At 33.4% G+C, this 16379-nt stretch overlaps 1 pseudogene; it reads left to right on the forward strand.

Annotated features, from left to right (window-relative positions):
- LOC123239134 overlaps positions 1-16379 on the forward strand; it is a 138463-nt pseudogene that overhangs the window by 57806 nt on the left and 64278 nt on the right.

Genomic DNA, 16379 nt, shown 5'->3' on the forward strand with positions numbered 1-16379 from the left:
AATATTCATAACAGTAATATTGCCAAATTTTTTTAAACCCTTACCTTCCGTCTTGGAGTCAATACTGTGTATTGGCTCCAAGGCAGAAGAGTGGTAAGGGTAGGCAATGGGGATCAAGTGACTTGCCCAGGGTCACACAGCTAGGAAGTGTCTGAGGCCAGATTTGAACCTAGGACCTCCCGTCTCTAGGCCTGGCTCTCAATCCACTGAACTACCCAGCTGCCCCCTATTGCCAAATTTTTTGAGATGAAATCCCTAAAAAAATAAAATAACTCCAAAGGACCCATGGTAAAAATTTCTATCCACTGACATAGAAAGAATTAATGGAATATCAATACTAATCAAAGCATATTATTTTTCACATTATTTTCTTTGTGAGTTTCCAGTTTGTGATAAGTGCCTTCCTTCACAACATGAAGGACGTAGAAATATGTATTGCATGATAGCACATGTATTGCCTATATCAAATTACTTGCCATTTTGGAAGAGAGGGGAAAAGAGAGGGAGAGAATCTGGATCACAAACTGTCAGAAAAAAAAACATTAAAAATTGCCTATATATATTTGAGAATACAAAATATTAAAAAAATTAACTAAAATCAAATTTGGTTTGTTAGAGTTAGAAATAAAACAGAGTTTTTTCTAAAATGTCTTTTTATAGGATATCATCTATGACTACCCATCACAATTTTCTCCTGATTTGTTTTAAAAAATAATATTTCCCTTTAATTTTTAGTTACTCTCTATTCCAAGTCCAGAAGAAATCTATATGTCCTTGAAACTGAAGACTTTAACAGTGACAATGTCTTCAAACATCTAATGTTTTTTCATAAGCACTATTGTTGGTGAAAATATTTTTCCCAAAACATATTTATTGATGTTTTAAGAAATAAAAAGATCTTCATCTTTCCTAGTCATAGATATCAAATTGTGGAGAGACTGAAGAGCAAGTTCTTGAAAATAAACCATAAAAGAAGCATATAGAATTTCTCTATTTTTTTCTTTTTAATTCTTTGAATGTAGACTGGTGACAAGAATTTCTCACTTTTAGAGGAACATTAGTGAACTTTTTTCTCACTTTATGATTAGGAAAAAATATATGAAAATTTGGCTACAATCACAGCTCAGTTTTCTTCATCATCAGTGTTTATGAGAAGCAACTTTTATGCATCACATCATATGGAACAATTGGATACAAAGACTACTCAAATAAAACACATTCTCTGCAGTTTTATATTCAAAGAGTTTATATTCTAATAAGCCAAAAACATTGAGGAGGACACACAGAGCAATATCACAGCAAGAGATTAAACAACAAAATCAAAAAACTGTACACTAAGGCTTTGTTATACCAAATAATGTTTTGCCCTTTTCCAGAGTAATCACCCCTTTGGCCTCACCTCCCAATATTTGATTGAATTAAATATGGGTGGATGGCAGCTGTGATTCTACAGTTAAAGGGGAATTCAAGCTTCAGGGTAGGTAATTTGAGATAGGAGTCAGTTAAGTAGGAGAGAGAAGGCTGGGATTTAGAGAAGGATGAAGTGACTGGAGTCAACTAAAATAATAAAAAAGGGGGGGGGGAGGAGGAGGAAGGGATAAATGGAAGAGAATTGTAACTTGTAGAGATATTAGTCAATAAAATAACCTGACTTCCTAGATGAATAAAAGAGTCCTCACCCTCAACTATCTAACCTTCCTCACATGTATTCTCCTATATATTTTCACTTACTGATTACATTATTTATTAATTCACTTTCTTCAATTTTTTCCTTTTTTCACCCTTTTTCTCTTTTTTCCTTTCAAATTTCTTTTCTTTTTCCTTTGTTTTTTCTTCTGTTAAGCTTTTTATTTACTACAGCTGAAAAATGCTGTAGAAGTCAGCTAGTCCCAACATCCTGGAATTTGCAAAAGCACAAACTAAGGCCCAGAAAAAATGAAATGATCTGTCCAATATGACACAGTTAACTAAAGGAAAGAGTCAGGATATGACCCAGGTCATCCAATGTCAGGTTTCATATTCTTTCCACTACACAATGATATATTTTTTTATCTGTCCAGATAATAAAATCAGTTTAAGTCTGCATTAAAAAAAAAGCCATTCTTTCTAAGGGACATATGGAAAAGAATGCTACCCACATTCAGAGGAAGAACTATAGGAGTGGAAACAGAAGAAAAACAACTGCTTGAACACATGGGTTGAGGCGGACATGATTGGGGATGTAGACTTGATACTACCACACCAATGCAACTATCAACAATTTGGAAATAGGTCTTGATCAAAGACACATGTTTAAACCAGTGGAAATACACATCAGCCATGGGAGGGGGGAGCTCCGGGTATGAAGGGGAAAGTAAGAGCATGAATTATGTAACCATGTTAACTTTTCTAAAAAATAAATATTAATAAATGTTTAAAAATGTTTTTAAAATGCAGGACATACAACTTTCTACCAGCTGAACAAAATAAAATTTTACAATGGCAATAGATAATTAATTAAATTTTCCTCAAAATTATATCTTTTAATAAAGCTATTAGTTGATAATAAAAAAATAAAAATAAAAAAAGACATCCAATTTTGTTCAAAATATTCTGTTCTGTGTCATATAAGAGAACATTCCTGACAACTCTGTCTTTTGGAACCAGTTACTGAAGTTGAAGTCACAGCTAGTAACAACAGGTTTATTAGAATTAGCAAGTACTTATTTTGTTAATAAGGCACCAGTAGACAGAAACTAGCTGGGAAATAGTGGGATTGTGTAGGTGGAGATGAATTAAGAAGTCAACCTCTTAAATGAATGTGAAATGATTTGCAAAAAAGAAAGTTCTTTGTGAATATTAGTTATAAACATCATTATCATCATCACCTTCATCATCAGAATGGGAGAGAAAGTTAACTGGATTTTATGATATACAAGCCAAAAAATTTAAATTTAAAAAAGAATGTGTGGCTCGCATTAAATTTTTAGTATGATCACTAAAACATCAAAAATTGGTAATCACTACAAATCAGAAGTGGAGTTATTTTTTGTTGTTGATTGACTAGGCTTAAGAAAGTGTTTAATGATAGAGTTAAACTTAAAATCGCATATAAATACTTTTTCCCAGAGAGCCCAGTTTTAAAACATTTACAAGCATGTCCCACATAAATTACCCACATAAACCAAATAACTAACATAATCTAAATCTTTGGGGTCCTCGGTAATTACATTGTTAAGGGGCCTTGAGACTAAAAAGTTTGAGAACCTCTGAATTGGTTCATTACTCAGGTCACTTTCACCTCTTTCAATATTGGAAGTTCTTTCCAGTGTGTCAATGATTCTTCAACTGAATATAACTAAATAATTTTTAAGAGTTAACTATTGGTTTCTTGTAAAGATGCTAAGCTAAGGATTAAAAGGAATTTATAAAGAAAAGTTAGAATTAGTAAGACAATTAGTGAATTCTACCTTTGAGTATTACTTCTTTTTTTTTCTTGAGAACTGAATAGTTCATTTATATTTGGCTTGATGATTATAACAAATAGCATTTATTTAGCTTTTAAGGTTTCCAAAATAAGTTACATAGCCTTTTTCATTTGATCATGTGGCAATACTGTGTAATAAATGTTATTGATAATGAAGATTACATCTTTAAGTGCCCATCTAATCCTATTTTAAAATAACATTAAGTTAATGGTCAAGTTTAGCTTTTTAAAAAAGTCATATTTTAATTGAAAATTGATGTTTTCAAATCTATGAGGACTTCACACAACTCCCCTCTAAAAGATATGATATGAAATAACAGATGATAATGTTATCTACAAGTTAGGAGATCCATATTATATCCTCCACTCTGGATGAAATATCTTCATAATAACAGGCAAGTGATTTGAACTTTCTGAGCCTCTATTTTCACATCTATAAAATGAGATGGTTAGAACATGAATCTCAGACTTTCCACAAATGTTTTCATTTGAAAGAGAAATGGGAAAAAGGAAGTAAATGAGGAACAGGGAAAAGTAGAAGAAAAGAAAAGACAGGTGAAAAGAGCAATGGAGAAGAAGAGTGACTAGACAAGAGGGAAAGAGATAAGAGGCCTAGGCATAGTGGATTCAAGTGTAGCTTCTAAAACATACTGTCTGTGTGATTTTGGACAAGTCACTAAAACTCTTAGTTTCTAGGCAACTTTCAAAGACTATAAATTGCAGAGGTGTCAATTTGCATTGAGGGAAATAGTTTACTCACTCAGGACTTGCCTTTACTAATGCAACCACAGATCTAGTCTTATGAGTCCAGAAAACCACGAAATTATACCTTCAGTTTCATATAACTGAGAAATATGTAGATAAAATATATGACCAATTTGCATAAAATAATTCTTTATTAAGCAAGAAATACACTTATGAACTGTTTTCTTCTTGTAAGTGACATACTACACAGTTAGAACAAGCACTTTTTAAAAAATTCAAATATATGAATGAAGACACAATATCCTTGTCACTGCTTAACCTTAAACCTGGTTTAGATAAATGCTTGCTTTGTTTTATAAAAAGGCCTTTATATGAAAGGACTTTTTCATTTTCTCTACTTTCATGTCTACCCTAGGACATTTTCATGGCTTTTTCTCTGACTTTTAAAGACATTATAAGTGTGAGTTGTCATTGTTATTATTGTTCTCATTCTAGCCTTTAAAGACTAATGTTTATGAGAAATGTATTAATTATATCCTTAGTGTTTTCCTGTTACTCATGTGATTTGCCTTATTGTGCCAAGTCTTTATTTGGCCTGATTTCGGGATCCATTGGTCTTGCCACCACCTTAGATTTGCCCACTTCCAGATAGGTCCTATTATATTCTCGTTTCTTATTCCTTATACTTTCCTATCTTCTCCAACCTCTAGCATGCTTTCATTATTTCACAGTATTTTTAGAAGGGACCATGTACATTTTTATCTTATGAATATTTAAACCAGGAATTTATAACTTTGTATCTGTGAACATTTTTAACTGATTTCCAATGGAATTGGTATTTCCAACCGTATTCAAATTCTACTCATTTTCTTTGAAATCTTGTACATTTTATTTTATACACTGAAAAACAACATTCTGAGAAAAGGTCTATAGACTTGACTGGACTACTGTGAGTTCCAGTACACATAAACATGAGCAACTCCTGATTTAAACCTTAGTAAACATAGCAGAATCATTCTTAAGTGAAGTTTTGTAGATTCTTCTTCACAGTTAAAAACATTAACATTGACTAATAAATTGTCACCTTAGAATGCAAAAGACAGTCCTGAGGGAATAGTACTCAGTGGTACAGAGAATGTGTGAGACAGGAAAAAATTCTGTTAAATAACAAGGATGTCTGTAGCCCTCAAAAGGGGGCTCCATGAGGGAATCAGGTGCCTGTTATGAATTGTATTAGGAGGGAGTGGAAGAGTCATATGATCTTAAATAAAATCTAGAAGGTTCCTTTAAGACTATCAAGTCCAACCACTTCATTTTATGTATGAAGAAACTGAGGCCCATAGAGCTTAAGTTATCTTCGCAATGTCATGCAGATAGTCTCTAGCAAAGCTAAGATTCAATTCGAGGTCTTTTCACTTAAATGCAATGCTCTTGCTGCTTCCCTACAATGTTAACCGGAATTGCGACTGCTTCATAAGAATCTTAAAGGCTATCTCATCCAAACCCCTAATGAATCAAAGCTTTGCTCTCTGGATTGTATGTGCAAACATTTTTAGGATGGAAGCAATGGGTGAGTGCTTTTCAGTTTTACATCCTTTGAAGTTTCAAAACATTAATTGTGGATCAGGTGAATAAAGTAGGAGAACAGTGTCTCAATCTTATTATAGAGTCAAAATCTAATCCCTCCAGAAAAGGAAAGTGTACAATGTTGTACTAAGTGCCTTTTACAAATATTATCTCATTTTATCCTTGCAAAAACATGTGTATAGCTGCTATCATTGTCTTCATTTATCACTTAAGGAAACTGAGGCAAACAGATGTTAAGTGACTTGACCAGGGTAACACAACTAGTAAATGTTTTTGTCAAGATTTGAACTCAAGTATTCCTGATTCCAGTCCCAGCAGTCTATCCACTGTGCCACCAGCAATATTGAGATCAGATACACCTGTATTTTTTCTTATATAAGCAATCTGTTTCTTCTTTAACATGGTGAACATGGAAATATATATTGCATCCTAGCACATGTATAACCTATATTATATTCTTTGCTATCTTTGGGAGGGTAATTAGAAGAGAAGAAAAAAGAGAAAATAGTCACCAAAAATCTGTACCTACATGCAATTGGGAAAATAGAATAAAAAATTAACACTAAAAAAAAGATCAGATGCAATTCATTAAGAAGCCCTATTTACCTAATACAGTAACAAATACCTAGGACCTATACCATATACATTTTAGTAAGAATTGGGCCTGCAGTTGCATAAGTAAAGGGCAGTCCTGAGTGAGGAGATTCCTTTCCTCTAGGCCAGTGATGGGCAAACTACAGCCTGTGGGCAAGATGACTCCCCCTGAAATGTTCTATCCAGCTGCACAACATTATTCCTAATCTGATGAATACAATGAGTAGGAAACAATACAATGAAACTTCGAAAAAGTTGCCTTAGAAACAGACTGACAGATGAACATTTCCTTTCCTTTGGGCCCCTCTTTAAAAAGTTTGCCCATCACTGCTCTAGGCAAGTTGGTAATTTCTCTGCAACTTACAGTCTTTGAAAGTTGCCTAGAACACTGAAACACTTGGGGATTTGCCCAAATCACAGAGCCAGTCTGTGTTAGAGGCTGGATTTGAAACCACTTTGCCATGGGGCAGAAATAAGAATAATGATGGTAGGGCATAAAGAGTTCAATTTAAGCTCCATGTTATATCCCCCTTCCTTAGAGTTGTCCTAAAGTGGAATGGGTATTTTGAGAGGCAATGAGTTTCCCCTCATTAGAATCCTTTAAGCTGTTTGGTAAATTGGCAGTGATAAATTAGCCTAGATGCCTAAAATCTCTCCTAATTGTGAATTTCTATAATTCTGAAATATGTATTTGTATGTGTGTAGGTGAGCTCTTCAGAGGCATTTCTGAGGTGTCCATTTCACAAACCTTTGCTGTTTTTTGGTTGCAAATGACAATTGGAGAAAAGGTGAAACTATTCATTTCATGTTAGCTTGAAACTGGAAAGCGTTACTTAAAGGCCAGTACTCCCCGAGTGGCACCAACTCTTTCCTCGCAGGTTTGGTCTTGAAATAATGGAGAGCTAGAACAACACTGATGCTTCATTGTCTCCTCTTCTCTGATGGGTCAGCAATAAAATTATGGTAATGAAATAGCTGGAGTCCCTCATTAGTGAGATCACTTGAATTAGTGAAGTACTTTACAAAAACCTTTTTAGAACATTTGCAAAGGTGTGGATTTAGTATTCCTGGTATTTATGTTGGGGTCACTGCATATATTAAAGGCATTTTTGCCTTTATAAGTATTTTACAGAAGTGTTAAAGCAGCTTTTAGTGTATTGACAATAGCATTACTTTGGATGTTTCAAGGGCCTCATTTCCAAAAGATTTATGTACCCTCTCCTCACCCTCCTGTGAAAAAGCAGGGAATTTGTATGCTGAGACTTTGAAATGTGTTGAGCTGCTTGAAAAGAATTGATGTAGTCAGCAAATAAGGCTGCCTGGTGCTTCTTGGGTAGGGCAGGTAATAAAATTGGCTACCAAATTGCAAGTAATCAGAAGAAAATCAGGTGAATTGTTCTCTCCCGTTATACCAAACTATTTAAAGGTTAAGGGGAATTTTTAGGTCAAGTTGACATAGAACCTAATTACCCTCAAAATGACAAGTAGAATGGAGGAAGGGGATAAATGTGGACACAGGGGTAAATAATTGAAGTTTTATATTTTTATTTCTTTGGTGTAAACTGAATTCCATAAAGAGGGAGAATAACATATTGTACAGTATAGCTGTTCCCATTATAGTATGTTTAGTACTGCCTCTTAAACAAGAGTTTTAATCTTTTTTTGTAACATGAACCTCTCTGGAAATCTGATGAAATCTCAGAATAATATTTTAATTAATTAAATTAATATTTTAAAAGAAAGGTGCAGAATTACAGAAAAAAACAATTATTTTCAAATAAAGCTATAGTGGTTTTTTCTATCCAAGTACATGGACCACAGATCCATATCCATGAATCCCAGATTAAACTTCCCTCATCTAACAGAGTAAAGCATGGAACCTTAGAGGATGCCCATGTCCTCATTTTCCATATGAGAAAATGGAACCCAAAAAATGTCAAATAACTTACCAAATATCACTTAGATTGGAAATGGCAGGGTTGTGATTAAAACTCAGATTATCTGATCAGATACTCTTTCTTCTGTAGGTAGAAATTTAATAGATTCCAAGGGTTAAGAACTGTCTTCTTTTCTCTTTAAACCCTCCCCAACCTATACCTTATAAAGGGTTTGAGTTTACCTATTTGCTCGAGGTCCTCCTAAATTCTAAGGACACTTCTAGGTTTGGAAAGTAAGTAAATAATTAAAGAAGTATTCGCCTTACAAAGCCCTTGAATATCAAATATTAGGATTTATTGTTGCCAATGGTATGTGCAGAATTCCCTATGTTCTACTTTTGGGGGATTTTTTTGGCCTAAACATTCAGTCCTGAATTTTTGACCTGATATTGCTCAGAACTTTTATCTGAGAGCCTTAAGCCTTTGATTCTTTGTCTCCCCATCTGATATTTTGATTCCTATTCCCTAACCTTCCTGGAGGCTCTAGAATCTGCTTATCCGACTCCCTCAACCTATTCTTTTTATACTTTAGCCAGTTTCCATTGGACTTGACATCTTGACAGCTTGGACCCAGAGCTTGAATCTCCTTTTCTTTATTGATTTCTCTCAACATGGCTTTTTGTTTGGCTACCACCTCTATTCTTATCTAGACAAATTTCTAGTACATTCACTTCCTCCACCTATTCTCCAACAGCCTGTTTTGCCCTATGGCTTATTCAGCATACTCAGGTGATAACAATAAGGAATAAATCAAGAAATAAAAAGAACACACACTTGTGGACATGAAAAGAGATTACATGTTATAGAAACATAAATTATAGTTGCAGATAGTGATTAGTCATTGCAAGAGTTTGTAGCATTGTATTAATTAAATTATTTATTTTTATCTTCTTTGTGCCATCAAAAAGGAGTCTTTTCATAAATTTTTAACAATTATTTTTCAGCTCCTCAACTTTTTGTATCAAAACGTCCAACTCAACCAAACAAAACTTACCTAACTGCAAGATTACTGACCAAAATAAATTCAGAAGTCTAGCAGTTCGAGAGAGAGAAGTCCTGGGTTCAAATCTTTCCTTTATCACATACTAATATATATTTTTGGGCAAGTCATTAAACCTTTCAGTGTGCCAGGTAATTCTCTAAGATTTTAAGGTGGAAATAAGATAATGACCAATATTAGCAAAGATAGATTCCCTATTCCAAAAAAATCACAAGTCTAAGCTGTATGTACATACATACATACATACATACTTACATACATATTAGTCTGCATATGTATGTGTATACACACACATATATATCTTGCTTTAAGAATTTGGGATATCTTATGTAAAAAAAAAACCAAAAAAATGAGTTTGAGTTTCACTATCTGGATAATTATATTGCTGCCTCACTTCTCTTAGTTTAATTACAACTTTTGTGGTGAGTCATCTATTTCTGATTATGACATTATATATTTTCTAATGCAAGCATCTTGTCAAGTAGGTGGTTAGTATTTTCATAACTTTTAAGTAAACCTACTCAAAATACCAATATCTTTAAGAAATACTCAAAGACCTTTTAAAAACCCAAAGAAACATTCATGCATTTCCCAAAAAAAGACTATGCTTAAACAGAAAGGAATTGATCATGTTAAAAATTTTGGCAGAGTATTCCATGAAAGTTTGTCCTGCCCAGCTTCTAGTATTTTTCCTTTGAGAAGCCAAGGGTAAAATCCTGGAAGCAAAAGCTTTGGATTCCAAAAGTAGGGTCTCTATCCCAGTTTTATTAAGAAAGATTGGAGAATTAAGACATGAGTTAGGTTTGATTTTTTTTTACAACTAAATAACCATAAACAAAATGTCCTGTACTTGAGGATATGATGATTTGAAAAAAAAGGTGTGCTTCATTTGTTACCATGTTTCAGTAGTATTTCTACACTAAATGTTGAACAACCTGAATTAAAGTACTATGTCTTCTGTTTCTTTTACCATCATAAAGGAACCTTTCCTTGAAAATTCTGTACCAAAATTTTACTCAGTGGATGTCTCTCACTGACTTAAGAAAAATTGAGACAACTCAGACTGCATCCCAGGGACCAGATAAAGAAATAGTATGACATAATATCATGTAGTGAATAATTATTAGAATTTATAAGTAGAAGCCAGGTCAACCTCATTCTTCATAAAACATTCCCTCACTGGGAGCAGCTGGGTGGCTCGGTGGATTGAGAGTCAGGCCTATAGGTCTTGGTTCAAATCTGGCCTCAGACACTTCCTAGCTGTGTGACCCTGGGCAAGTCACTTAACTCCCATTGGCTAACCTTTACTACTCTTCCTTCTTAGAACCAATATATATCATTGATTCTAAAATGAAAGGTAAGGTTTAAAAAAAATTTCCTGACAACACCAATAAACAGTAAAATCCTGTAGAATGTATTGTCTTATTAATTCAAGAAATATTTATAGTTGTCTATTATGTGCAATGTTCTGTCCTGTATCCTGGAAATGCTGCAATGAAAATAAGACATCTGAAACTATGAATAGTTTTTAATCTGTTAGCATTATGTGTACATCAATAATGATAGTAAAATAAAATCCCTAACTAAATATTAAATGTTGTGTATATATTGTATCTCTGTAAAATCCTTCTGACTTCCTTGAAGAAAAATTCTCTGACTTATAGTTCACCTCTCTGAGCTTTTTTTCTCCTTCATGCTAACTAACAATGGCACTTTGATAAAAAACCATCAATGTCTCCCACTTGTCTAACATAAAATTATCTTCTCACGGTGACTTTTAAAACTTAATATATCTTTCCGTATTTGTCTCCTTTATTTCCCTTTATTCATGAATGTTTCATCCTTCCTGAACTATTACCAGTTCTCTATACACAACATTCGATCTCACGATTTTTGGCCATACAGTTATACTCTGATAGTTGGGATATATTCTATCCTCATTTCTACTTCTCAGAATCCTTATCTTCTTTTAAAACTTTGTCCTGCTGCCTCATCCTCATAAAGCCTTCCCTAATCTGAGTCATCAAATGGTTATGCTCTCTCCCTACTTAACATACCTTAAAACTATATATTTAGGCAAAAATTGTTCCTCTCCCTACTCATTCTCCACCATTCTCCTCTTGGTATTTTCTACTGAGTGTACTGTTCTTTATCTTTAAGATCTGGGAATGCTTTGGTTGTTTGTTTCTTTGTGTTTTTGTTTATTTGTTTGTTTTTTAAGCATTTAATAAAAAGCTTTTTGATGGATTTGAAAATAACATAAAACAATAGAAAGAAAATTTTTGCGCCAGCATTGGCCAAGAATAATCTGGTATTTAACTTATTATTAATACTTTCACTTGGTGAGAATTGAGAAGAGGAAGAAAATAAGAATATGTGAGGTTTATTTTAATTCATTTGACTATTTTAGCTCATTTGATATTCACAATATTGTGAGGATCCTTTGAAATAGGTCTTGCAAGTATTTTTATTTTTGTTTTTGTTTTTTAACAAAAGAAACAGAGCATCAAAATGGGTTAGTAGAATTTCCCATGGTCATACAGTTAGCAAATGTTGGAGATGGGAATGGGTTTCAGATTCTGTCTCCATCCTTGTCCAGTATTTTCCCAAAAATGCCATGCTGACTCTTGTAAATATGACAATATGTAACATATTTGGGGATAGACTTTGAATAGCTTCAAATTTCCTATCTCACATTTACTGGCTATATAATCACAGACACCTCATCTCAACTCTTTAAGCTTCAATCAAATCTCTTGTAATATGATAAATGATAAATGGTTTAGGATAGGTCTTGATGTCACCATAATTGTCACTAATACATGGATATAATGATTATTGTTTTCACTTGAGTAGTTTTGGTTGAATGTGATTTCTACACTCCTTTACCTGGCCCCATTATTTCATTGAAATTTTTCCAATTTTCCAAGGTTTCAGGAAATTTAACAAAGTCTTTGTAATGGGTTATATTTCTAAGTAACTATTATTTTGTAATTCTTTTGATAAGAAAATCAAGTTCTTAATATATCACCTGGTGAAGTCCACTCTATATTTAGAGATTTTCATTTCTTCAAGGGATAACTGCTTCACTGATATGAAGCTTATACTTTCAGAAATTATTCCCTACTGACCTGAGATTACAAATACTAATATAGAAATATAGATTGGTGTAAGTGTTATCTTTTGTTTAACTTTGAGGATATGAGAATGGATAAGATAGAAAAGAAAGAAGTCATGGGAAAAAATAACTATGGGGTAATTAAAGCTACAAAAAAAAAGAATAATACTATAGAAAAGTGTAAAATTCCAGATAGGGTATATCAGAATAAAAGAAAAGAAATGCAGCAGAGAGGAAATAATTCTCTGATTTACCATGCCTTGGTGATTACTGTGCCCTGAGATACAATCATTTTTCAATTTTTTTTAAGACATTCAAAAATGGCATTCAAAAAGACCTTCAGGGAGAACAACAGAAAGAAGCTGCAGCATTCTTTTTTTGTATTAAAAAAAATGTCAAAAATAGAGTGACCTGACTTGAGAAATGCTGGTCAGTTGTAGCAATGACTTTGACCCATCCTCTTTCAATAGAGAAGTACACCAAAGAGGAACAGAACTGGACAGAAAGAACATTCACCTAATCATTTGAAGAACACAGGGCTTAGCTGGAAAATACTTAACAATGTGTTTTTCTACACTGTTTTATTGGAGTAAAAGATCTTAAGATCCTTTTTGAGAAAAAAACAGGAATCAAGTAATTTTTATTTTCCCAGTAGAACTAAATTAAAAGTGAATTAAAAATGGTCTCAAAAATGTTTCTGTCAAAAATAGCACTGAGAATATTTGGCTATGTAGATACTTCAAACTGATCAATTATAGTATTATAATATAAAACTAAGCTTTTTTGAAGTAGATGTACAATACATATGAGTACAAATTTCTAGTTATTGACAGATAAGAAATAGAAAATAATTAGTTAAGCAGAATGGGTTTTGCTATCTTTTTATTAAGGTGGGTGGTCACTGAAGAGTAGAATAGATAAAATGTTGAGAAATATATTGTAAAGAAGTCTTTTCTACTTGTAATAAATCGATAAAAAATTCAAATAGTCTTACAATTCATACATTGCAGAATCAGAGGACTCACATTTGTAAGGGATGTCAGGGACTATGTAGTTCTGACTTAATAAAATAATTCTTATAACATCTATTTCTAATGATTACTCAGTTTCTGTTTGAGGATCATCAATGAGGAAATCAATTATACTTTTGAAAGACTTTAATTGTTAGGAAAGTTATTCATGACATTAAAAATAAGTTTCCTTATTTCAAACATCTATTGAATGCTCTTGATTCTGCTTGCTAGTGACAAAGAACAAATTTAATTCTTCTACATGATAGCCTTTCATAAACTTGAAGTCAGCTATCATGTTCCCTTTTCTCTTCTCTAAACCAAACATCCTCAGCTTCTTTAAATGATTTTAATAAGAGATAGGTTCAAGGCCATTCCTAATTCCAATAGCCACCTTCTCTAATCTCTCCAGAAAAGGAATAAATGGCCATAAAATTTTATCACCAATTTCAAACTAACATGAAAATATGGTCTAGTCAACTAAAATGGAAATGATTAAAATGAATGATGGATGAAAAATGCAGCATCTATATTATGACATGAAGCTAGATGGATAAGTCAGTAAATTAATTCATCAATATGTGTATCTTAGGCAAACCCTGCAGATGGATAATAATCTGGATCTAGAATTAAGTATATGACTATATTATATTTTGGAAGTTCACCAGTGCTTTCAAATACCCCAATTTGACTGTTATAGCAAAAATTCATCTCTTTCATACCAGTCTTATTCTGATGATGCTATAAATCATGGGCCATCATCTCAGAAGAATCAAAATTATAACTAATTCATAGCATAATGGAAAAATTGTGCATTCTACTAATGATCTCTTTATGACTACACTTGCCTTTCTTTAGCCACCTTCCCTATTTTTTGCTAGGGAAAATCTATTAAAATAAGACAATTAATGCCTTCTCCATCCTCCCACTTGCCGCCACAATTTGAAGTGGCTGGAAGGAGGAAGAAGGAGTGACTAGGTTTCCTATAAGAAAAATAAAGAAAAGAGATCATTGAGTAATTCTTTAAAATTTTCAAAAGAAAAGCCAGACGGAAGTAAAAAGCAAGCCTTTGAAAGTTACATATTAAAATATATTATTTACTTTAAAAGAAAGACAAGTTCATTATAGAAATTCAAAATTTCAAGTACAATCCTCGATTTTTTTTCTACTTGGAATAGGGCAATGCTGATGAACCTTTTAGAGATTGAGTGCCCAAACTGCAACCATTATGTGATATGTGAGCCTCCTGCTTCACCCCAGACAGGGGAGGGAGCCCCATTGGGCTGGGCAGAGGGGCAGATGATATGAGAAATGTCCTCAGGCATGCATGGAAAGGGAGAAGGGAGAAGCCCCCTCCAGCATGCTCTGGCTCACAAGCCATAGGCCCACCAACACAGGTATAGGATAATGATCATTTTATTTGCAATTTGTGAAGTATAGAATTTCAAAAGTTCCCCAAGAGTTCAAGGAGCAAAGGAGGCATAATCTTTATTGGCATATGGAGTATGATTTATATAAATTAAATGGGTGATCCATTGGTATATTCAAAATTTATTTTGAAAACTTCTCCAGAATAAAATTTGATATCTTTTTGTTTACTGTGCCCTGAGATACAATCTCTTCTCTGATACTGCCACACACTGACAAAGCCTTGATGAACCTAGGGTCTCCTCCAAAACATAAGAAATCACCAGTATAAGATTTTAGTGGAGTTTGCTGTTATTGAGTAGTGATAAACAAGATGCACTGCTCTGAAATTTTATTAGGTTATATGCTTATGATGAAAGTTTATGTTGAATTCCTCGAGCTATTCTTCACCATTTTTAAGAAAGATTATAAATTATTTTTCCCATGAGGGACATATAAAATATATGGTTGACAACCTTTTTTTAGTGCATAAGAATAGGTGAAAATGTGGGGTTATAGTTGTTGTCTTTTTTTAAGACAATTCATTTTACGCCAAGATGAGGGTTATACAAATTGCATATGACACATTTTATATTTTAAATATATAATTATTGCATTTTGCCACACTGACTTAAGTACACAACTCTTTTATTTTGCAATTAACTATTTGAAATAGTGGACTTTGGCATCAACTCTTTTTTCCAATTATTTAAAAATGTGTTTAATATACAGGGAAGAAATGAATTAGATATTAAGGCTTATTCTTTTTTCTTATTTTTCTCATTTAGAGCATTTTTCTATGTGTAATTATAACACCTTCACAGGGCTGTGGTGAGGATCAAATGAGATATTTGTAAAGTGCTTAGTATAGCTTGATAAACAAATGCTCCTTCCCTTTCCTTTATTTTCTTTCCTTTCTATCCTTTTCTATCATTTTTATTTCCTTTCCTTTCCTTTCTCTCCCCTTCATTTCCCTTCCCTTCCTTCTCTTCATTTCTCATCTTTCTACCTTAGTCCCTTTCCTGGCCGTCCTTCATTTTTGAAATATTCTCGCTCTTAATTTCTGCCTCCTGGCTATGTCCAGATCTTAGCTACATTCCCCCATTCTTCAAGAAGCCTTTCCCAGTCCTTCTAATCTTAGTGACTTCATTCAGAGATTATCATCCGTTTATCTTCTGGATAGCTTGTTTGTAGTTGTTAATATATTGTCTCTCCTATTAGTTTGTGATTGAGCAGAGATGGGGTTTTATTTTCTTTCATTAGCCTTTCTATGTATCCCAGTATTCATCACAGTGTCTGACATAGCAAATTAATGAATGACTGTTGACTTGACTTTGATGTGGTCAAAGGAACCTGCCAGGGACCAGGCATCTGTGATATGGATCAGCAACAACCTTTTTAAAATTTTGTTTTACACAAGGCCTTATAATCCATCTCCTCTCTCCTCTGAACATTTGCAGCTGCACCTATGAGAAGGATGAGTTAAATCATAACTATGTTGTTACAAACTTTTGCCTTCTCAAGAGAGGGCTCAAACTGTCCATAGCCTAGCACT

This window comes from Gracilinanus agilis, chromosome 3, assembly GCF_016433145.1.
Source record: "Gracilinanus agilis isolate LMUSP501 chromosome 3, AgileGrace, whole genome shotgun sequence".
In the NCBI taxonomy this organism is placed as follows: Eukaryota; Metazoa; Chordata; class Mammalia; order Didelphimorphia; family Didelphidae; genus Gracilinanus; species Gracilinanus agilis.